Source organism: Lycium ferocissimum, chromosome 12, assembly GCF_029784015.1.
Source record: "Lycium ferocissimum isolate CSIRO_LF1 chromosome 12, AGI_CSIRO_Lferr_CH_V1, whole genome shotgun sequence".
Classification (NCBI taxonomy): Eukaryota; Viridiplantae; Streptophyta; class Magnoliopsida; order Solanales; family Solanaceae; genus Lycium; species Lycium ferocissimum.
This window is the reverse complement of record NC_081353.1, coordinates 55260064-55284048: the sequence shown is the minus strand read 5'-3', so window position 1 is coordinate 55284048 and position 23985 is coordinate 55260064. Positions and strand designations below refer to the sequence as shown.

General features: G+C 40.1%; 1 long non-coding RNA gene across 1 annotated transcript in view; it reads right to left on the bottom strand.

Annotated features, from left to right (window-relative positions):
* Positions 1 to 309: 309 nt before the first annotated feature.
* Positions 310 to 23985, bottom strand: part of LOC132040056 (uncharacterized) — an 86012-nt gene continuing 62336 nt past the window's right edge. Inside the window, exon 3 of the long non-coding RNA XR_009410552.1 lies at positions 310 to 664. This is a non-coding gene — a long non-coding RNA (uncharacterized LOC132040056). The remainder of the gene's footprint in view (positions 665 to 23985) is intronic.

Sequence of the window (23985 nt, the reverse complement as noted above, 5' to 3'; positions counted from 1 at the left end):
GTGAACAGACCACGACCCTGGAATACTTCTAAAATCTTGATAAAAGTAGTATTCAAATATGTTCTTAGCATAAATTCTGGTTACATTGTTGGTTATTTTTATTACAGCATTAGTTTACAAAACAACCAAAACTTTTATTCTTTACTTGCATAGGTAGTAGCAATAGTTTATTTTCGTGAAAGTATTGGTCATAAGTCTCTGTGGGTTCGACATCCGATTTTATATAATCACCATATTACTTGTACGACCACGTACACTTGCGTGTGCATTTGGATGCAACATGTATCTGACAACATCAACAAACACTACATTTATTGGACCATCTGCCAAAAAACCAGCCTTGTATATTCCATAATCATGTGTTAAAGAAGTCAAATTCCATTACATCTTCTTGTTGGTGAAGTTGCTAATGAGAAGATAGATTATGCAAACAAAAATGTTAAAGAACAAACACATTAAAAATAGTGTAAACGGTCTTATACCATATACGCATGCTAAACATATGTGCTTCAAAAGTACAGTCTTAAGCATCTGTATATATAAGATGGTACCGTAAGAATTAAATCTCAAGCAAAACTTCCTCTTTTAGCTTCTGTCTCACTAACCTCGAGAATAAGTAATTTGAAGGCAAAAAAGTGCTTTACATTCCTAAGCGTTTCAGCCACTTGACGTGTGTCATGCCCTATTTTTAACGGATTAAAACTAGTTCACAACTTATAGGCTATATTTCCTCTGGTTTTGTAAATTTTTCAGAGTCGCCACCTAATTTTTGAAAAATATTAGGAAACCATTCGTAAAAAGGTAAACTCCATTTTTAGTATTTGAAACCTGTGAGATTCTAGGTAAGGATTTTATTTACCCCGAGGGGAAGGTGTTAGGCATCCCTCAGAGCCTGTCCGAGGACAGTCTTTAAACTTAGCTTAATTAACACTAGAGGGGGATTATTATTTCTTATTTATTATCACCTATTTAAAGAATTGCGGGAAAGAAACTACTCTCTCAAAATTATTTGTAAAAAAAAGAAAAGCGGATTTTAAGACGATTATGTTATGTGAATAAATGCACATTTTGTAAAAGTAGATAATGATGACGCATGCATGAGAAAATATATATAACGTTTAGAATAGTATGTTTAATGTAGAATAAGCAGGTGTATATTTTTATAGGATACTAATGCACATATGTGACATGTAAAAGAATTAGATAGTATACGTGATATATATGTATGCTACATGCGTATGATTATTATAGGGGGCAGTAATTAGTATACATGCGATGTAAACATATATATATATATATATGTATTCATGATGTATTTTGTATACAATAGTGTAAAAATGGGAGGATTAGTATGTATATTTTGAGAAAATAATGTACATATAGGATATTTATTTCCTACGTAAGGTGGTACATAATGTTTCAAAAATAGTCATTTGTGATATGAGAGTATTATATATGTATAAACGTGATGCAAAGATGATTAAAAAGTTAATAAAAGTAAGATAGAATAGATATATATGTATGGAAAATAAAGTATGTACCTTGGAGTTCTCGTAAAATAACTAGAATCACTATACGGGACTCTAACAAAAATATTGTGTAAACTTGAAAAAATTATACCTGCTCACATGTTAGTATCAAAAGAATGTAATTCTAAAAATAGTCAGTTTGCAACTACATGCTTTTACCCATAAAAATCTACATTTTATCCCTTAAAAAAAACTTGCGTTTTACACTTCCACAAATTCACCTCTTAGTGCTTTGCAAAAAAACCTATATTTGGAACTCTTATTTCTTCCGCAATCTTTTGAAAAGAAAAAGGTTTGGTTAACCACGCTTAAATGGTAAAAAAAAAAAAAAAAGGAAAAAAAAGTATGTCTCTCCCTTTGTAAAAATGACTGGTTGCAACTTAAGAAGAGTTAACTAAAAGGAACTTAAAGGACGTTCATAAGCGTTATCCTTAATACACCTAAATTGAAAATTATACCAAAGGGGATGGGGGGTAAGCAACTAAACTCTGTTACACTTAAACCACTTTTTTCGCAAGTTCGCAAGCAAACAAGAAATAAAATCCTACAAATACAAACCCATAAAAATGTTAGTCAATGGGTCCATAAGACATAGAATAATACAAAGGGTATAAAATTTTAAGAGAGTAAGAGGGACGGGAACGCTTGACAAGAGCGAAGGCTGTTAGACACGAGCACGCGAATGCAGCTACTGTTTCCCTAATGTGGGCAGAATCCAGAGTTGCCATAACTCCAAATGCTCCCAAAGTTGCTCATGAAAAAAGAGAAAGAAAGAAAAGGATTAGAACAAGATCCAACCACAATTGTTATAAAATAGACAACATACGAGAAACTACGCACTATCAATTAAGCAACATAGATCCTTATGGCAATGGGCAAAAGACAACAAGAAACTTCTGTGGATAAATAAGAGACGGGCCTAATAAGCTTAATTTTTCTGGCATGTGAATTGAACTCAAATTTCCTTTAGGATAACCAACTTCATTATGACTCTTAAACATTAACCCAAATACCTCAACTAACAGAGTGCCTCCACTTATTTAGCTAACTCCTAATTTGGAAGGTACGAAACTGTAAAACATAGTTGATATCCAGCAATAACACGTTTTATCTTCTTTTCATAACAAGAGGTCACAATTCTTAAAAACAAATGTTTGTAAAAGTAGTAGAGTGCAATCACTTGACACTATCAAAAATGCAATTGTCTTTTCCAAATAACTATATAACAAGGGCAATTTAGATCTTTGGTCGAGTGTTAACTAAGCAAGGTAGGTAATCGACAAAAAGTATAAAACAGAGGCACAACAGATGGGCAGATTAAGCCTATTACTAGATTAGAAAACTACTTTGAGAGAAAGTACGCTTCCCCATTTGTACACAGGTCTCTAAATTAAATTCGAAAATACATTATCCGTGTTTCGCGCTTCTTGCACGCACATTAGGTCAATGTTCTTGATTAACAACACCAAATAGGCACACGTTTCTTATCCGGATAGATGCCCTTAAAACGTACTGCTTATCGAATCCTACATCCTCATCTTCTAATAGTGAAACTTGATTACGAAGTGGAAGCAAAACAAAACCAAATAGCCCCAAGATCAAATAATCCACAGACTAGGATTTTTATCCATTTTTGGACCAATATAGAGTCATTATTCAGTGGTATGTCCAGCATTTCAAAGATAGAAATAACTACATCTTTCATTTGAAGAAAAAAAAAAAACCTTGGACTTATTAAACAACATAGAACCAGTTAACTTCTGGAAAAGGAAAAAAAAAATACTTGGTGAACTCATTCCAGTTTTATAAGGAGACAGATGAATCCAGCACTTGTTCAAACTATCGTTTGACTGGAAGAACACTTTATTCATGTTCCACATCAGTTTCTAACAGAGGAAATAACCGAAGGTAGGGCAATACTTATAAAAATCATTTTAGGGACCCCAACTTACTACCTACTAAACAACAAACAAACAAAGAGGACTAAACTAAATATCAAATATGACAGTGTCACATTGTTGCAACAAATGCTTTATCTAAACGCTCAAAGTATGCTGAATTTAGCCTTTTAGGCATGTTGATACACAAAAGCCAGATTCAACTTTTGAAATCATAAGGCATGCTTCCAATAAATAGAAACAAATTAAAGTGTTTAATCCTGTATTAAGTCTAAATGAAACTTCATCTTGAAGAGAATGGCAAGTTTCTTATTTAAAAAAATAAGAAATAAAAGCCAATGCAATATGTAAACTAGTGCAAATTTTCAGAAAAATAGGGATAGCATGTTTCCAATCAGATTCAATACTATTGTTTTAAAATCCTTCTTTAATCCCAAAAGAGAAGATCTAAAATGGTTTGAAATTCCTAAACTCTCCTTTGGAAACAACACTAAAGATTCAAAGAGAACAAGTTGGCATTCTTATCTCTCTATAATTCTACCAAAATATAGTCATTACCCAATAACAACATCAAACACTTCTTAGAGTAGTACTTTAATAAATAAAGAAAGGTCAATATTATCTTAAACTAATCAGCCAGCAGTTTTCAGCAAACACCAGATCTGAACGTATGAAGTTTTACTACAAAGTATGCTAATTAGCTTGGTGGTTCATTCATAGTCTTAAAATACATACATCCAAGTGTATTTCTAACATATTCCTCTTAGTTATATTCCAAAAAAAAAACATGAGTTTCCTCACAAAAATTTGCACTCTCTACCAGAGATTAGCCGAGTTGAAAACATGCCACCCAAACAACACCTTTGCACTTGCGAACCTTATAAGCAAAAGTAAATGATCCAACAGGCTTTTATTAAGGAACCAGAAAACCAACATTCCATAACCAGTATTGACAATTCTTTGAACATGGATCTCCATTAATTAGAACTGCGGTTATCATAGTGAGCATCAGACTATCCTTGAAGCCTTCCACACTGTTGGGACAATTCCCTTCGTAGCATGAACATGAACAATGCTCAATCGGATTCCTCTTTGTCCTATATCCAAAACCATCACATGTCTTCTTTTTTTTCTTTTTTTTTATATTGCCGTGGCCAACAGCCTTCCAAAATCCATATTCTACCATTTATATGACCATACGTTGACTCTCTAAAAGAAACGTGATCTCACAGTATTCACATAGTCGACAAAGTAGTTAGTAATTCCTTTAAGCGTAGGCGATTTCCTTAACCATTTTTTAGGCTAGAATTCAGAACAAACATGGCAATAAACAGGTTCAGTTCCACAGAATCAACAACCAACCACAACCACTGACTGATCGCATTTCAGTCCGCTAAACCAAACAAACGACGAGAAATACTTGGACGGCTATATTTCTACTTCTTACAAAATGAGAGACGAAGAGAGTACGAGTATGTTTACCTTCTTCGGAACAGCGAACTGAGGCTAACGTTGTCGTCGAGTCTCCGAATCCGCTCTAAACAATCCTTATCAGCCGAGAACCACCGAAATTATGCAACCAAAAGAACTTACGAGTTAAAACGAGATTTTCTGAAAATAAGAATCTAAAAAAAACAGTGGGGAATTTCCGGTTGTTGAACTTTTTGAAAGTAAAGAGAGATTTTTTTTTTATTATTTCTGAACTTAAGGGGGTTTTAGCTGTCCAGAAAACTTATGAAAATAAAGGGATTTTTCAGTTGTTCGACTTGTTCTCAACAGCCCATAGAGGGGTTGTATTTATAGGCAAAGCTGAGGGGGCTTCAACAGCTTCTACCAAGGGAAATTAGCCTCTAAATTTCGAATCAAAAGAGGGGGAAAAAATTTGAAATTTCGAAAAGAGGAAAAATGAAGAAAAAGTGACGGATTTTCACCTTTTCAGATGGGTTTGATGGTTGTGGATTAGCTCTTTCCAGTTCTCAAAGGTCTCAATCGACCTTTTTACGAGTCGTCAAGCTCCATTTCAGAAAAAGGGAGATGGGTGATGGGAGAAAAGGTGACTGGTGAGGCCAGTGGTGTCGCTGACCATGTTAACTCAGCGGTCCGACGATGTGGTGGTGCTGACGAGGTGATGGCAGCGTCGTTTGGTTAGCTGTTGGTTGAAGGGGAAAGGAGTTAGGGGATCGTTTGGTTGGGATGGAAAAAGAGTTAGGGATTTTGTTTGGTTAGGCTGATTTTTAGGTGGTCTTGGGCCGGGTCGAGTCGGCAAGATTTGGGCTGGGGCGGTTGAGGGGGATATTGGGCTGCTGATTTGGTTTAGTGAGATGGCCCAATATCTTTAGGTAGATGAATTAATTTCTAATCCCCCTCTATTTCAATCAATTAAAATATGCTTCTTTGTCCCAATTAGTTCCCAAAAATATATACACCTATATAAATTATAATACCAGTAATTTAATATACGTATTTAGTTTAAAAATAGAGTAAAAGATGACTAATACGGTAATAAGCAGGATTAAAGGAAAAATGCCAATGCCAATGTTGATATACGAATATCAACATTATTTTTTTTTGAATGATTTTAATTATGAAAAAAAAAGTTTAGTCCTTTTCAATTATAAAATATTATGTTTGGTCATTTTTAAGAGACAATAAAAAATGTTCTTAATTTTAGCGAAATATATCTCGACAAAATAGTGTAATAATTAGCGAAAATATTTCAAACTCATTTTCGGGGAATTTTCACGATTGAGAAGCATATTGCAATTAATTAAAATAAAAAAGGAGGGTCATAATTGGGTGTCAACAGCTTGTCCCTCTTCGACCGGAGAGATGATGAAAGAGTCTTTGGGCGAAAACGTTGACATAAACTGATTTTGTCCCGACGAGTAAATCGATTTGGTTTGGAAAGAGTACAAGCGAAAAAAGTAATTCTTTGGGGATCGAGAGGTGGGTTTATGAATTTGACCGAACTCGGTTCCTGAGTAGCCTACATATCTCGGGTCATAAGAGAATCAGGTCGATGTAGTTCAAACAAGGATATGGTAAAATTTGGAGACGTCTCCAAAATTTGCCCCAGCCTCTGAATTATGAGGACACTGGCTTTCTTGTTATATACGGGGGAATGATACTTTTGTTGGGGATTTGGAAGGTTGAGTTGTTGAAAATTTTTGAGTGACTCTCAAAAATTTGTCCCAGTGTTGTAGTTATGGTAACACGAGGTTTCAGAGATGGAAAGGGTAGTAGTTTCAGCATGAGCGAAAATAGCTAGCATGGAATATGACTGGCTTGACTCTGAGTTCCCTACATGTTGAAGAGAACGAGAATTAATTCAGATGTGTTTCAAAGGAAACAAGAAGATAGAAAATTTTGAGGGATCCTCAAAATTTTGTCCCAGTGTCGAATTTTGGTGACACCAGATGTTGTTAGGAAGACGTGGTCAAATTTTGGGAAAGATTGCTGATAAAAAAGGTCTTTCTGATGACGGGATGTACTTTTTGCAGCTTCTTAATTATAGATGTGGCGGCCGCAACACCCATAAGCGAGACTCTACACGAATGCATCTATGTGCCGTCGTAGGACCATTTCAGCATGTCGTAGAGGAATGACCCTCAGAATTGTCCTAGTATCGTATTATGACGACCTTAGGATGCGGAAGAATTTGACTGAGTATCTAGAATGTAGATCCTCAAAAGAAGTGACTTCTTAAAAACTGAAAGAAACTGGTTGGCGAGCTAAAGCGGAGAGCGGATTCATTGACTCAAGCTTGTGAGTTTGATATCCTCATCAAGCGGGGCGCCTCAGTTCGCTGTGGCAGAGATAGTTTCACGTTGTATTGTGTTCATCTGCAAAAAATGTAAAGATACCTGTGCAATTCAAAGTTATAATGTAATAATAACATAAAGAAATAAAGGAAGGGATTATAGACAAACTAGAATTGAAAGCTCTGATTTGCGGAGAGACCGAAATGCAAAGCTTCCGGCTGGCGGAGCAACTGTAAGGTAAAAGCTTCCGGCTGGCGGAGCAACTGTAATGTAGGGGCTTCCGGCTGGCGGAGCAGCTGTAATGTAAAAGCTTCCGGCTGGCGGAGCAACTGTAATGTAAAGTAAAAATCTCCGATTGGCGGAGCAACTGTAAAGTAAAAATCTCCGATTGGGGGAGCAATTATGATGTAAGGTAAAAATCTCCGATTGGCGGAGCAACTGTCGAAGTTAGACGGCGGTCCCCGATTGGCGGGGTAATTGGTGTTGTTAGACGGTATCCTCGATTGGCGAAGTTAGTTGACGTAATTAGATGGTATCTACGTACGGCGAAGTTAGTCGCAGTTAGATGGTATGTTATATCCCGTATTTTGTACGTCGGGATATTCCGAGCCAAGTGTGGAAAGTTAAGAATAAGACTATTTTCCGACTTTGTTTTAATGCATAAGTGCTTATGAATTTGGTTGGATGGAAAGTTAGACATTTCATGAAAATTTGGGGCCAAAAGTGAAGTGTTGGAATTTAAATTCATGAAAAAAAAATAACCATGTGGCCATGCACATGACTTGTGGGCCATAGGCCACATGTATGAAGAATATGTGTAGTATTAGATGACTTAATAAGTCATCTTCATTATTTTCATCTCTTGGAAATTTCTAGAAAATTGGAGAAAAATTGGAAAAAAAAAAAGTGCACATGACCGGCCATGTGCACCCATTTATATATATATATGAATAAGTCATGAAAAGGGAAGACCAATTCATCATTTAGCAAGGTCTAGAGAGTTCAAAAAAAAAAAAGGAAGGAGGAGAGCAATTCGGCTATGGCAGCCGAATATAGTCCCAAAAACTTTGATCAAGAGAAAAATATTTTCTTCATGCTTTCCTACTAATTGGAAGGTCCTCGTCAACGTGGAGTAGTCGTTGGAGCAATTAAATTGTTCGTTGTGGTCATGAACACTCCTAGCCGAGTGAAGAAACCAAGTGGAGAAAGGTAAGATTCAATCTCTTCTTCCATATGTTATGCATGGTTTGTATGTTGTGGAGTATGGAAATGAATGGAATTCATGAGATTATGGTGTGTTATGTTGTGGCCGAATACATGTAGTGTGGTGTAAAAGTGTAGAACTAATTTTATGTAGTGTTTTGGTTGTTGTTTGTTGTGGATTAAGTGATGAAAATGAAGTTTTAATGATCCAAGTTGAAGTTATAATCGTGTGGGCTGAATTGGACGATAATGTGATATTAATATGGTTTCTTGAATTTGTGAAAATGAAGTTGTAAACGTATGTATTGTTGACATAATATATGAATGTAAAAGAAAGAAAGGTGTTGGTAATGTTCTTGTTGAATTGGAATGGTTTCGGGTGGAGTAGCCTATTGGTTGGGTTGTTTTGAATATTGTATGGATTACTTGGAATGTTCTTAAATCATGTGTGAATGGTTGCGGATTAGTAATCGAATATATGAGCATTGGTATTGAATTGATCGTATGTAGTTTATTTGAATATAAATGAAATGCTGCCGAATTGTGTAGAAAGGAATTATTGATGCTAGAATGCGTCTTGAATCACTTATGGATGTTGCTAGTATGGTTGTTAGTTTGGTTGTTGTTGATTTGGCCGAGTTGAATTCTCGGGGATGTCCAATTTATAGGGGAAATGCTGCCCAAATTTCTGTAGAAAAAGTAATGGCTTGGAATTGGATTCTTCGATGTTTATGACTAATGTTCGATATCTATTGACGTTGTGTAGACCTTGGAGAGTCGAGACTTAAGTTCGGATTAGCTTAGGAAGCGATCGAAGGTATGTAAAGCTTAACCCTTCTTTCTTTGGCATGTCTTAGTGAAAAATAAGTTATGACACGAACCCGAGGTGATTCTACTCTTGCGATCCGAGCATGTTTATGATCCATATTTGTTTCTTGATATTCATATTCTTAATGTAGTCAAATGATGGTCTTTATGTTTTTCGCATGAATGGATTTCAAAGATTGCATAAAAGTTTGTTTTCAAAAAAGAGTTTGTTTCCTAAACGATTAAAACTACGAACGTCCGTATCTTTCGCGGAAAGGCTCGGATCGCTTCGATTTGTTCGTAGAAAGTTCTAAAGTGAATAAGGTTTGTAACTTTCCGAGGCGGACTTGGATTGGTTTGGCGTAAGACTATGGTCCCTATGGTTTGAATATGACTATGATCCTTATGGTTTTGTTAATACGTTTATGATATATGCTATGTTTCCGAACAACGTCCGAAAGATATTTGATATAACTATTGTCCGACCTTCAAATGACATTCCGTTTGGACTACTTCATTGAGTCTTAGAAATGTTTTATTTGCATTTGGTTTCTCACTACTCTGCTCGTGCATGCCTCAATGCATCTTTCACCGAGTCCCGGCCGGTACGTATTCGTGCAACTTCTACGCATTGTTCACCGAGTCCCTCACTAGAGGGGCCGGTACGCTATATATATATATATATATATATATATATATATATATGATGATGTGATGAGATGGGGATGGCGGCCGGATGGCATACCGAGTCCCTTGCTAGCGGGGCGGGACACGCTATTCACCGAGTCCCTCACTAAGAGGCCGGTACGGTATGTATATATATGTATATACGCATGCATACATGATTATGATATGATTTTACTCACCGAGTCTCTCACTAGAGGGCCGGGTACGGTATATATGTGCGATGATATGATGATACGATTATGATATGATTTTATTTACCGATATATGTATATGCATGACAAATGTTTCAAAAGGACAAGTTTTGTGATTTTACGGTCATTATACTTGTTTCGTACCCCTATTTCGGTTATGATTCCCGCTTTTCTATTTCATGCTTTACATACTCGGTATATTCCGTGCGACCCCACTTTCTTCGGGGTGCATTTCATGCCGCGCGGTACACCCAGACGAGTTGAAGATATTAGTAGAAGATGATCCGGCGGGATTGGCGAGCTCCATTTTCTCGGAGTGCTTTGCCGAGTCAAAGTATTATGATATGTTTTCATGTTCCATGTTAGAGACTTTGCGGACGGTGTCGTGGGTATAGGATGTCGGTTATGTAAGCTATGTAAGCCGATGTATTATTATGCGTTGTATTATAAGTTCCATATGTTACAGATTTTATTTGATCCGAGAAAGATAGAAAGCATATTGTTCTTCGAAAAACTTTCATTATGTATATATGTTATGATTCAAGGGCCCAGCAGGATAATGAGTATTACGAGAGTCAGAGGGTTCGCTCGGCCCTACGTAAGGGTCGGGTGCCCGTCACGCCCTAAATCGTGAATCCGGTAGGGTGTGACATGTAATGTGATCTCCCATCGGCGGAGTTAGTCGCGGTTAGATCGCATCTTGTTAAACCCTCGATTAGCGGAGTTATTCGACGCAATTAGGTATCTGCATCTGATTAGCGCGAGTTTGTTAGAACGTAGATCTCCGATCGGCGGAGTTATTCGCAATTAGATTGTATCTCAATTGGTGGAGTTTGTTAGAACGTAAATCTCCCGTTATCTTCAGCGGAGTTATTATTAGAGGAACAAGATCTAAGATCTCCGATTGGCGGAGTTATTATTAAGGAACAAGGGCCCCCCCGTCTTCGAATAATCGACCTTGACCACCTTCGGGAGATACTGCAAATTTAAATAAAACGTTCGAGATGAATAAGCTAAGATAACAAAATAAAATAGGAGAAGGTTATTTTGGCTCATGGTGTAGAGATGGATCTTGTGACGCCTCCCCCAAGCTTGCTTCAATGTCATCTCGTCATAATTCTGTCAATCTTGTATTCAAAGAAAAATTCTTAGTTTGGGAGGGGGTGTTGATTTGTGTCGATCGTGGCCCTAGCCTTGTCACTTGAATCCTTTGAGCTTCTTTGGCCGCGGAGATCTCTGTCCGGAGACTTGGTAGGTGGAAAAATGCGTAAATGTTCTTTGAAAGAAAAAATATGGTATTTTAGAAATCGGATATGCATGTATATATACTACGTAAAAATGCGATAAAACTCTATCATTTTTTTAGATTATGACATATTTTGAAACGCGTCGAGCTTCTCCATTCTGATGCTTGCATCCAAACGGTGTCTTTGCAGAGTTTGTTCCTCTGATGACGCTTCTTCATATTCAAGCCAAGTGCCCCGATGTCTTTGACGATGAGACCGATCCTAATCTATAGTTACGTTACAAATAAAGGTTTCCTAAGGGTATAGGCTGAACCTTTTTTAGGTTGCCTACATATCCCAAATAGGAATCGGGTACGTACGTAGTTCGAGGGTACAAATGAAAAAGATGATATATAATGTAATGTGACCTAGCTCGACCCGGTCGCTACGTATCCAAATGGAATCGGGTCGTAGCATAGTTCAATTACAATAAAAGGTAAAATAATGCAATGGCGAAGGCGACTCGAGTCGCCTACCTATCCAAACGGAATCAGGTCATAACGTAGTTCAATTACAATAAAAAGAAGAAGCAAATTACGTATCCCACCAAAGGAAAATCGTAGCTAGCTTGTTTTTGGGATTTCTTGGTGGGTTACGTATCCCGTGGGATTAGTCAACGTACTTCTTGAAATTACGACGGAAAAGAAAAAGCTAACTTGGATGTCTGATGGGCTTCGTCGAGTCTCGCTTCGTGTCACTTTACATCCATTTCTACCAAAATCAATGCTCCTCCTGAAAGTACTCGATGAACCATGTATGGACCTTGCCAATTTGGTGCGAATTTCCCTTTAGCTTCATCCTGATGAGGGAATATTCTCTTTAAAACCAACTGCCCTGGTTCGAATTTCCTAGGCCTTACTTTCTTGTTAAATGCCTTGGACATCCTATTCTGATAAAGTTGACCGTGACAGACAGCGTCCATCTTTTTCTCATCAATGAGCATCAGCTGTTCATGTCTACTACGTATCCATTAAACCCAAACCAACATCTTGGATAATCCTTAGAGAAGGTATCTACACTCGCGGGTATCACGGCTTCGGAACCATATAACCGGCGTATAGGGAGTTACTCCTGTGGATGTTCTACAACGGTGGTACGGTAACCAAGCAAAGCATATGGCAATTTTCGTGCCACTTCACTGGTATACGTTATCTTTCTCAAGATCTTCTTGATGTTCTTATTCTTTGCCTCGACCCGCTCCATTCATCTGTGGTCGATAAGTTGGAATTTCGGTGGGCAATCCCAAACTTTCACAAGTCTCTCTCATAAGATCGGTTGAGATTGGCCACATTATCTATGATAATTGACTGGAATCCCAAATCGGCAAACTATATTGTTGCGAACAAAATCTACTACCACCTTTCTTGTTATTCTTACTTTTACGTTGAAGCTTGACCCGTTTAGTGAAATAATGTTATATCCGTGTTTTTGCACATTGGGAAATTTGGACACAATTATGATTTAAGAATAAGGCCATGTTTTGACTTCATGTGGTGTGTATGTTGTTACTTATGGAAAATAGCGACACGAGAACATTGGAGATGGCACGAGGGCAAAAATTGAATTTGGAAAATTTTAGGGAATTACAAAATGAGATTTCTAATGAATTGGGCTCAAAGAAAGAAAAGAAAATGGAGGCCCAAGTCTTGGAGGGTGGCCGTCCATGGTGTTGCCTGACCAAGCCCAAGTCACATGCTAAGCATGTGACAAATAAGTGGGAGATGCATGTATATATTCATGTTCATCCATAGAAACTTCAAGAATAATTGAGAGAAAAAAAAAAAAAAAGAAGAGGAGAAAGAAGGCCATTCGGCCGAAACAAAAGGAAAAAAATAAAAATAAATTGGAGCTTAATCCTTGGTCCAAAAATTCATCTCTTGTTGGATTCCTACTAAGTTCAAGACGCTCTTCAACGTGATATAATTAGTTAAGCGAAAGAACTACGTTTGTGGCAAGTGGAACTTTGAAGAAAGAGGTAAGAATTTCATCCCTTTATGTTATGGAAGATATATATATATGTTGTAGTATGTGGGAGTGGAAGAAAAGCATGAAATTTGTGTGTTGTGTGTGCATGTAAGTGTGGCCGTGTATGTGTGTGTAAGTGAGTAGTGGTATGTTGTGGTATGGTGTAGGAATGGTGAACTACTTGTATTTAGCTTGTTGTGTGATTATTGTAATGTGTGGAAATGAATGAAAATCATGGAATGGTGAGGTGTGTGGTATGAAACCGTGTAGGTGTGTGTGTGTGTGGTGCATGGCCGTGAGCCATGGTATGGAGAAGAGAGGTGAATTAAATTTTGTTTAGTATGTTAATTATGTTGTAGAAGTCTTGTGATGAAAATGGAAGGTTAATGGTTCTCGTTGGCATGAAAAAATTGTTGTTGTTAAGTTGTTGTCGGGAAGTATGTGATTATATTATAGTTTATGTATTTGTGAAAATAAATTTGTAAGATGCAAATGGTTGTCGTTGTAAATGAAATTGGAGGATAAGAATATGTTGTGGATGTTTTTGTCGAAGGTTGGGAGTTTGGGATGCATTATGGCTTGGATGGAAAGTTTGTATATTTTGTATGTTTTGTGAATATTTTGTAGAAATGATATGAAATGTCTCAAATTACATTTGCATGGCCTTGAATTAGAGAATGAATATGTAAATGTTGATAATGTGAAGTTTGGATGGAAATTATTGAACTATGTAGCAAGGAGACTAATTGTGCCATAATGTAGTTTATGATGACTGTTGATGTTGTTGGGTTGTTGTTGTTGATATTTTGAGCCGAGATGATTCTCGGGGATGTCATATGCATAGGGGAAGTGCTGCCGAAATTTCGGTAGATCAACATGACCTTAAGTTGAATACTTAGAATCTACAACTTACCTTTGGTAATCTTGACCATTTGTAGATTCTGAAGCAAACGGGATTTGAGAATAAGCAAGCATAAGGCGCAACCAAGGTATGTAAAGCTTACCTATTCTTTTTATGGCATGTCCTAGACCTACTAGGCCAAAAACGGAACTTTGGGGATAATCCTGCTCCTAGAGATCCGAGTTTGATTTTAGTTACTATTCATTCGAAATGTAATTGAATCAAAATGCTTATCTTTGGATATAAGAATGCGTAAACCTTCGTACCTTTCGTAAATGAATCCGAGTTGCTCCGAAACTATCATGGATAACCTTATGGAACCTAACGTTGGAAATTTATGTCCGCCACCTCGACTCGACCCGAGGTGGGCCCGCAAGTTCCGAGACTTCCCTTATTTGATTTGTTTGGCTCATTTTCGTACGATATGAAAAAGAAGTGTTTGCCATGACGTTAAGTCCGTTTGAAATGTCCGATAATGATATTCGAAAGTTCGTTACTATGAATGATGCTAAAATTCTCTTTCGAAAATGATCTACGATGTGTTTCGAGAAAAATTGATAACTTAAAAGTGCGACCTTTGTATATTAATTCCGATTAACTCGATACTCATTTGAGCCTTCGATCCTAATATATTCGTATATAAAACTACGTGTCGAGTCCTGCGGAACCTAATTTTGATATGCATATGGTTTACGCACTACTGCGCTCGTGCCGATGGGTATGACTTCGTTCGGTACCGGGCCGGTTTTGTGATCGCGCGCTTTGTGACACATTCGGCAGTATGATGTGTTACAGTTTTCGAGACCTCGCCATAGGGCCGGTTACCATTTATGGTGTTATGATGTGATATGGCATCTGATATATTCTGATGATTTGATGTGTGTGATGTTATGATATGTTCGGAGATGTATGGAGATTTGAAAACTTTTTGAGTATGATGTGTTGTGGCACCAGTGTCAGGGGGTGACCACGTTCCTGAGCGTTATGCATGATTTTTATTTGCGTTAAATACATTTGCATTCCGCACGGGTTTGATTTGTTCTTTTCTATATTGTTACCGTATCTTCGACTCCAGCCATGATTTGGATTCTTGTACCTCATGCTTTACATGCTCGGTGTTCTTTCATCGACCCTTTCTTCGGGGGCTGCGTTTCGTGCCCGCAGTACGGACACTCGGTTGGGAGATCCCGGTTTAGGCTACACATTACGCGATTTTGGAGTGCTCCCCTCGATCGGAGCCCACACTTGGTATATATTTGTTTTGCTATGTATATTCTGTACATTCGTGACTGTTTGGGTACGGCGGGGCCCTGTCCCGTCATATGTTCGTATGTTCTGTTTGTTTGTAGAGGCCTGTAGTCACATTGTGGATCATGGGTCGATGCCGTTCGAATGTGATTACGTTTTGCGTCCTTAAGCGGCCCGTATGTTACTATGGCCGATATGGCCCATATGTTTATATGTATGTGTGTGTACGGGCGATGTGTGCATTCCGCCGCCTTTGATTTTGATTTGATGATTGCGCGGCGACCGTCGGGACAACATTCGTTTCTGTATTTGTACGACGTCTGCTATCAGCTATCGGTACGAATAGTGTCTGTTGAATCTGGATATGTCCTAGCATAGAAATTCGGTTTGTATGTTTGTTTGGGTGTCTAAGTAGGGCACCAGTCACGGCCCGCGGGGCTGGGTCGTGACAAAAGTGGTATCAGAGCGGTTTGTCCTTGGAGTGTCTACAGGCCGTGTCTCGTAGAGTCTTGTTTATCGGTGTGTTGTGCACCACATCTATAAACAGGAGGCTACAGGACATTTAGGATGTTTCCTTTCTTTGGATCTTAGATCATGCGATAGAGCTGTGCTATTAAGATGACTCTTTTCTGATCGATTGTTATATTTTTCAGTGATGCCTCCGAAGAAGGCAACGGCTGCCCAGAAGGGCAAAAGCGGTGCCGGAGACGGAGAGACTAGTCGGGCCCAGAGGGTTACTAGGGCCCGCACCCAGACTATGCCCGATGTTGTGCCCCAGTCAGAGGGTTCTCTTGTACCATTATCGGAGGGCGGGAGCGGCTCCACCATTAGCTCCGGAGAGGCCCCGGCTCCCGGCGGGTGCGGAGGACGGGACGGCGGGAGGCCGTACAGTTGTTGACGACGATAGTGGCAGGACAAGCTCGCGGACGAGGGCAGAGAGGTAATGAGGATGATGACAGGCGTGATAGCCTGAGGGTTCGCGATTTTTTGACATGTAGCCCCCCCGAGTTTTTCGGGTCTAAACCCGACGAGGACCCCCATGATTTTATTCGACAGATGAGACGCGCATTGGGACTGGTCAGGGCTTCAGAGACCGAGTCCGTTGAGTTAGCCTCACACAGGTTACGGGGTATTGCTCTAAATTGGTACGAGTCCTGGGAACTGTCCAGGGGTGAGGATGCTCCCCCGGCTACGTGGGACGAGTTCACAGCTGCTTTTCTCCGCCACTTCTTGCCCCCGGAGTTACGGAGGGCGAGGGTTGATAGATTTTTGCAGATTAAGCAGAGGGGTCGGAGTGTTCGTGAGTATAATTTGGAATTTGATTCTCTGGCCCGGTACGCACCTACCATCGTAGCCGATATGGAGGACAGAATGCACCGATATGTGATGGGTCTGGACCGTTACTTGGTCGATAGTTGCATGGCGATGGCGTCACAGACTGATATGGACATCGCCCGGTTGCAGGCCTATGCACAGGGCATGGAGGATCGGCATAGGGAAGAGCAGTCTGGTAGGGATTATGATAGGAGGCCGCCCAAGAGGTCCAGATCGGCGGGGTATCCCGGAGATTCCCGAGGCGGATGGCCTCAGCAGCAGTCCGATAGATCCCTTCCACCGTCAGGCCGGGGTACACAGTCCGCCGGCAGACGTTTTGATGATGCAGGTCCGTCTAGGGCCGGCCAGAGTTCCAGAGCCTCAGGTCCTCAGGCGAGTAGAGGTCCCAGTCAGACTAGGCCACCTATGCCCCGTGTTCGTATTGTGGGAGGTCGCACCCAGGGGAGTGCTACAGGGCTACGGGGGCTGTTTTCTGCGGCCGCCAGGGCCATATTATGCGAGATTGTCCATGGGTGGGCGGTTCTGGTGGTGCAGCACAGCCGACGGGATCAGTTGCTGGTTCGTCATCTACTCCTTCAGTCATGCGCCCGGGGCGGGCGAAGTATGCCAGCACCAGCGGGCCGCGGCAGAGGCCGTGGCGGGGGTTCTGATCTTAGCGGTCCTTCGAACCGCATATATGCTTTGACTAGTCGACAGGACCCAGATGCACCACCGAATGCGGACCCAGGTATATTATTAATCTTTTCTTGATGAATATGTGTACTGATAGACTTATGTTCCATTATATTACGCGATTCTCTTCTTCTGTGTGTTGGTAAAAGTAAGGTAAAAATTCGAAACAGCAGAATCATTTGAGATAGCCATATATGCGGGCAGGAGTCGAATATAGGGAATTTGGATGGCTAAGACGGTAGACCATATAGACAGGAGGTAAACAACCCCTTTAGATCGGAGTGGGACCCGCTATGAGAACTTTCCGAAAAATTTGTTAAGACCCCGATTTGACCTGGAATTACGTGACAAAGGTTGTGTGGGGGAGTGGACGTGACTATCCTGGCATTAAGACACAAAAATGCTTTAAAGTTTCGAGGTTAAGCGTGCTGGGGCCAGAGCAATTCTGGGATGGGTGACCCCCTGGGAAGTATGTCAAGAATTTTTCACAAATGTAGATATGGAGACTAAATGAGAGCTTGGGGTAACTTAAGTGGAATTTGAGTGTGTGGGGTGATTAGAGGTCGAAAAAGAATTACACAGATTAAGACAGACGAGATCGAAGAAAAAGAAGAAAACTTTCATAGGTCCCTGAAGCGTTAGTAAAAGTAGTCTGACTCTGATCGCGATTTTGTACGTCAAATTTCTGCGTCCCTGTTTTCAATAAGGCTCTATCTACTATACCTCTGTGTTTCTGAATCTGATCACGTTTCTGTCTAATATGCCTCTGTACGTTCGACTCCGATCACAATTCTGTCCGATATGCTTCTGTGCGTCTGGCTCAGATCATGAATCTGTTTGGTATGATGTATGATTACGTTCCTGTCTGCTACACTTCTGTACTTCTGGTTCCGGATATGACTTTGTCTGACATCCGTCTGATCTTCTGGTTCTGATGGAAATTCTGTTCGCCATATATCTTATTTGAGACGGTACGAGTCGCTAGACTAATAAGGATTCCGAACAACCCGAATATGATAACGTCGGACGAGGATAAAAAGGAGTTAGAAAACGCATGCCCTCACAAGTGCTCTGATCAGATACGAGTATGTAGTTAGCAAGAGAACCTCCCGACTTATTATGCTTCCCCACGTGGTGGATTCAACATTCGAGGACGAATGTTTTAAAGGGGGGGAGGATGTTATATCCCGTGTTTTTGCACATTCGGGAAATTTGGACACAATTGTGATTTGTAAGAATAAGGCCATGTTTTGACTTCATGTGGTGTGTATGTTGTTACTGATGGAAAATAGCGACACGAGAACATTGGAGATGGCCTGAGGGCAAAATTGGAATTTCGGAAATTAGTTTCGGGAATTACAAAATGAGATTTCTAATGAATTGGGCTCAAAGAAAGAAAAGAAAAATGGAGGCCCAAGTCTTGGAGGGTGGCCGGCCATGGTGTTGGCCCAAGCCAAGCCCAAGTCACATGCTAAGCATGTGACAAATAAGTGGGAGATGCATGTATATATTCATGTTCATCCATAGAAACTTCAAGAATAATTGAGAGAAAAAAAAAAAAAAAAAGAGGAGAAAGAAGGCCATTCGGCCGAAACAAAAGGAAAAAAAAAAGAAAAAAATTGGAGCTTAATCCTTGGTCCAAAAATTCATCTCTTGTTGGATTCCTACTAAGTTCAAGACGCTCTTCAACGTGATATAATTAGTTAAGCGAAAGAACCACGTTTGTGGCAAGTGGAACTTTGAAGAAAGAGGTAAGAATTTCATCCCTTTATGTTATGGAAGATATATATATATATATATATATGTTGTAGTATGTGGGAGTGGAAGAAAAGCATGAAATTTGTGTGTTGTGTGTGCATGTAAGTGTGGCCGTGTATGTGTGTGTAAGTGAGTAGTGGTATGTTGTGGTATGGTGTAGGAATGGTGAACTACTTGTATTTAGCTTGTTGTGTGATTATTGTAATGTGTGGAAATGAATGAAAATCATGGAATGGTGAGGTGTGTGGTATGAAACCGTGTAGGTGTGTGTGGAGTGGTGCATGGCCGTGAGCCATGGTATGGAGAAGAGAGGTGAATTAAATTTTGTTTAGTATGTTAATTGTGTTGTAGAAGTCTTGTGATGAAAATGGAAGGTTAATGGTTCTCGTTGGCATGAAAAAATTGTTGTTGTTAAGTTGTTGTCGGGAAGTATGTGATTATATTATAGTTTATGTATTTGTGAAAATAAATTTGTAAGATGCAAATGGTTGTCGTTGTAAATGAAATTGGAGGATAAGAATATGTTGTGGATGTTTTTGTCGAAGGTTGGGAGTTTGGGATGCATTATGGCTTGGATGGAAAGTTTGTATATTTTGTATGTTTTGTGAATATTTTGTAGAAATGATATGAAATGTCTCCGAATTACATTTGCATGGCCTTGAATTAGAGAATGAATATGTAAATGTTGATAATGTGAAGTTTGGATGGAAATTATTGAACTATGTAGAAAGGAGACTAATTGTGCCATAATGTAGTTTATGATGACTGTTGATGTTGTTGGGTTGTTGTTGTTGATATTTTGAGCCGAGATGATTCTCGGGGATGTCATATGCATAGGGGAAGTGCTGCCGAAATTTCGGTAGATCAACATGACCTTAAGTTGAATACTTAGAATCTACAACTTACCTTTGGTAATCTTGACCATTTGTAGATTAAGAAACAAACGGGATTTGAGAATAAGCAAGCATAAGGCGCAACCAAGGTATGTAAAGCTTACCCATTCTTTTTATGGCATGTCCTAGACCTACTAGGCCAAAAACGGAACTTTGGGATAATCCTTGCTCCTAGAGATCCGAGTTTGATTTTAGTTACTATTCATTCAGCGCAATTGAATCAAAATGCTTATCTTTGGATATAAGAATGCGTAAACCTTCGTACCTTTCGTAAATGAATCCGAGTTGCTCCGAAACTATCATGGATAACCTTATGGAACCTAACGTTGGAAATTTATGTCCGCCGCCTCGACTCGACCCGAGGTGGGCCCGCAAGTTCCGAGACTTCCCTTATTTGATTTGTTTGGCTCATTTTCGTACGTTATGAAAAAAGAAGTGTTTGCCTATGACGTTAAGGTCCGTTTGAAATGTCCGATAATGATATTCGAAAGTTCGTTACTATGAATGATGCTAAAATTCTCTGAAAATGATCTACGATGTGTTTTGAGAAAAATTGATAACTTAAAAGTCTGCGACCTTTGTATATTAATTCCGATTAACTCGATACTCATTTTGAGCCTTCTGATCCTAATATGTTCGTATATAAAACTACGTGTCGAGTCCTGGAACCTAATTTTGATATGCATATGGTTTTTGCACTACTCTGCTCGTGCCGATGGGTATGACTTCGTTCGCCGGTACCCGGGCCGATTTTGTGATCGTGCGCTTTGTGACACATTCGGCAGTATGATGTGTTACGGTTTCCGAGACCTCGCCATAGGGCCGGTTACCGTTTATGGTGTTATGATGTGATATGGCATCTGATATATTCTGATGATTTGATGTGTGTGATGTTATGATGTGTTCGGAGATGTACGGAGATTTGAAAACTTCTGGAGTATGATGTGTTGTGGCACCGGTGTCGGGGGGGTGACCACGTTCTGAGCGTTATGCATGATTTTTATTTGCATTCGTACATTTGCATTCCGCGCAGGTTTGATTTGTTACTTCGTATTTGTTACGTATCTTCTGACTCCAGCCATGATTTGGATTACTGTACCTCATGCTTTACATGCTCAGTACTTCTTTCGTACTGACCCCCTTTCTTCGGGGGCTGCGTTTCATGCCCGCAGGTACAGACACTCGGTTGGGAGATCCCCCGGTTTAGGCTACACATTCTGCTATTTTGGAGTGCTCCCCTCGATCCGGAGCCCACACTTGGTATATATTTGTTTTGCTATGTATATTCTGTACATTCGTGACTGTTTGGGTACGGCGGGGCCCTGTCCCGTCATATGTTCGTATGTTCTGTTTGTTTGTAGAGGCCTGTAGTCACATTGTGGATCATGGGTCCGGTCTGTTCGAATGTGATTCTGTTTTGCGTCCTTAAGCGGCCCGTATGTTACTATGGCCGATATGGCCCATATGTTTATATGTATGTGTGTGTCTGGGCGATGTGCATTCCGCCAGTTTTGATTTTGATCTGATGATTCTGCACGGGCGACCGCTCAGGACAACATTCGTTTCTGTATTTGTACGACGTCTGCTATCAGCTATCGGTACGAATAGTGTCTGTTGAATCTGGATATGTCCTAGCATAACAATTCGGTTCGTAAGTTTGTTTGGGTGTCTAAGTAGGGCACCAGTCACGGCCCACGGGGCTGGGTCGTGACATAATCGATGGCCACCAAGATGAAGCGATGTCCATTTGATGCAGGGGGTTCGATAGGTCCAATCACATCCATGCCCCAAGTGGCGAGCTTGAGGGAGCCCATTACATTGAGCTCATTTAGGGGAACTCGAATGAAATCTCCGTGAACTTGACATTGATGGCACTTTTGTACATGGCGAATGCTGTCTCTTTCCATAGTCATCCAAAAGTATCCCGCTCTCAGAATCTTCTTTGCCAAAGTGAATCCGTTCATGTGGGGTCCATATGTCCCTGCGTGTACTTCTTCTAACAACCTCGTCGCCTCTGTGGCATCCACACATCTTAGCAATCCTAGATCTGAAGTCCTCCTATATAGGATTTCTCCGTTAAGGAAGAAGTGATTTACCATTCTCCTCAAGGTCCGCTTCTGTTTATTAGTTGCATTTTTCGGATATTCTCTCGTCTCGAGCAACTTCTAATGTCGTAGTACCATGGCTAGCCATCCAATTCCTCATCGACATGAAAACAATATGCTTGTTGATCGTGTATTTCTACCTTGATAGGGTCGATGTAATTCTTGTCCGGATGTTGGATCATTGATGACAATGTCGCAAGGGCATCAGAAACTCATTTTGGATTCGAGGGACATGTTTGAAGTCGATCTCTACGAATCGCTTGCACAACTCCTTCCGCAATGTAAGTATGGAAGAATTTTGACATTCTTGGTGGTCCATTCTCCTAGTACCTGATGAACTAATAGGTCAGAATCGCCTATTACCAAAAGTTCTTTGATGTTCATATCAACTGCCATCCTAAGCCCGAGGATGCAAGCTTCGTATTCTGCCATATTGTTCGTGCAGGAAAATCTGATCTTTGCCGAGATAGGGTAGTGCTGACCTGTCTCGAAAACCAAAACTGCTCCTATTCCGACTCCTTTGAAATTTGACGCTCCGTCAAAGAACATCCTCCATCCTGAGTAAGGCTCTGAAATATCTTCTCCTGCGAATAGTACTTTCTCATCGGGAAAATAGGTTGTAAGCAGCTTGTATTCATTGTCTACCGGGTTCTCTGCAAGGTGATCCGCCAATGCTTGTCCCTTGACGGCCTTCTGAGTTATGTACACGATATCAAACTCACTTAACAAAATCTGCCATTTTGCTAATTTCCCGGTAGGCATCGGCTTCTGGAAGATGTATTTGAGTGGATCCATCCTTGAGATCAAGTAAATGGTGTATGTAGATAGGTAGTGCCTCAACTTTTGTGTGATCCAAGTCAAAGCACAGCATGTGCGTTCCAATAAAGTGTACCTTGCCTCGTACGGTGTGAATTTCTTGCTTAGGTAGTAAATGGCTTACTCTTTTTTCCCCGTCTCATCGTGTTGTCCCAACACACATCCAAACGCACCATCCAATACGGGCAAGTACAGCAATAGAGGTTTTCCCCTGTTGGCGGGACCATACGGGTGGACTAGACAAGTACTCCTTGATTCCGTCGAAGGCCTTCGACACTCTTACATCCCTCGTGGCGACATCTTTCTTCGGCCAGTTTAAATATGGGTTCACAAATCACCGTCGACTGTGCGATGAATCGACTAATGTAATTGAGCCTTCCGAGGAAACTCATTACATCTTTCTTGCTCTTCGGGGGAGGCAAGTCTTGGATTGCCTTGATTTTTGAAGGATCCAACTCTATACCTTTTCTGCTAACAATGAATCCCAATAATTTTCCAGCGGGAACTCCAAATGCACATTTTGCTGGATTCAACTTCAAGTTGTACCTCTGCAATCGTTCAAAGAACTTCCTTAGGTCAGTAAAATGATCTGAACTCCTTCGAGACTTGATAATGACATCGTCCACGTAGACCTCGATCTCACTATGAATCATATCATGGAATAAAGTAGTCATGGCCCTCATGTAAGTCGCACCAGCATTCTTGAGGCCAAATGGCATCACTCGGTAGCAGTACACTCCCCATGGAGTGGTAAACGCCGTCTTTTCTGCATCATCCTCATGTATCAAAATCTAATGATATCCTGCAAAGCAATCGACAAATGATTGCAACTCATGTTTTGCACAGTTATCGATGAGTATATGGATGTTCGGAAGAAGGAAGTCATCCTTAGGACTAGCTTTGTTGAGATCCCGATAATCCACACATATC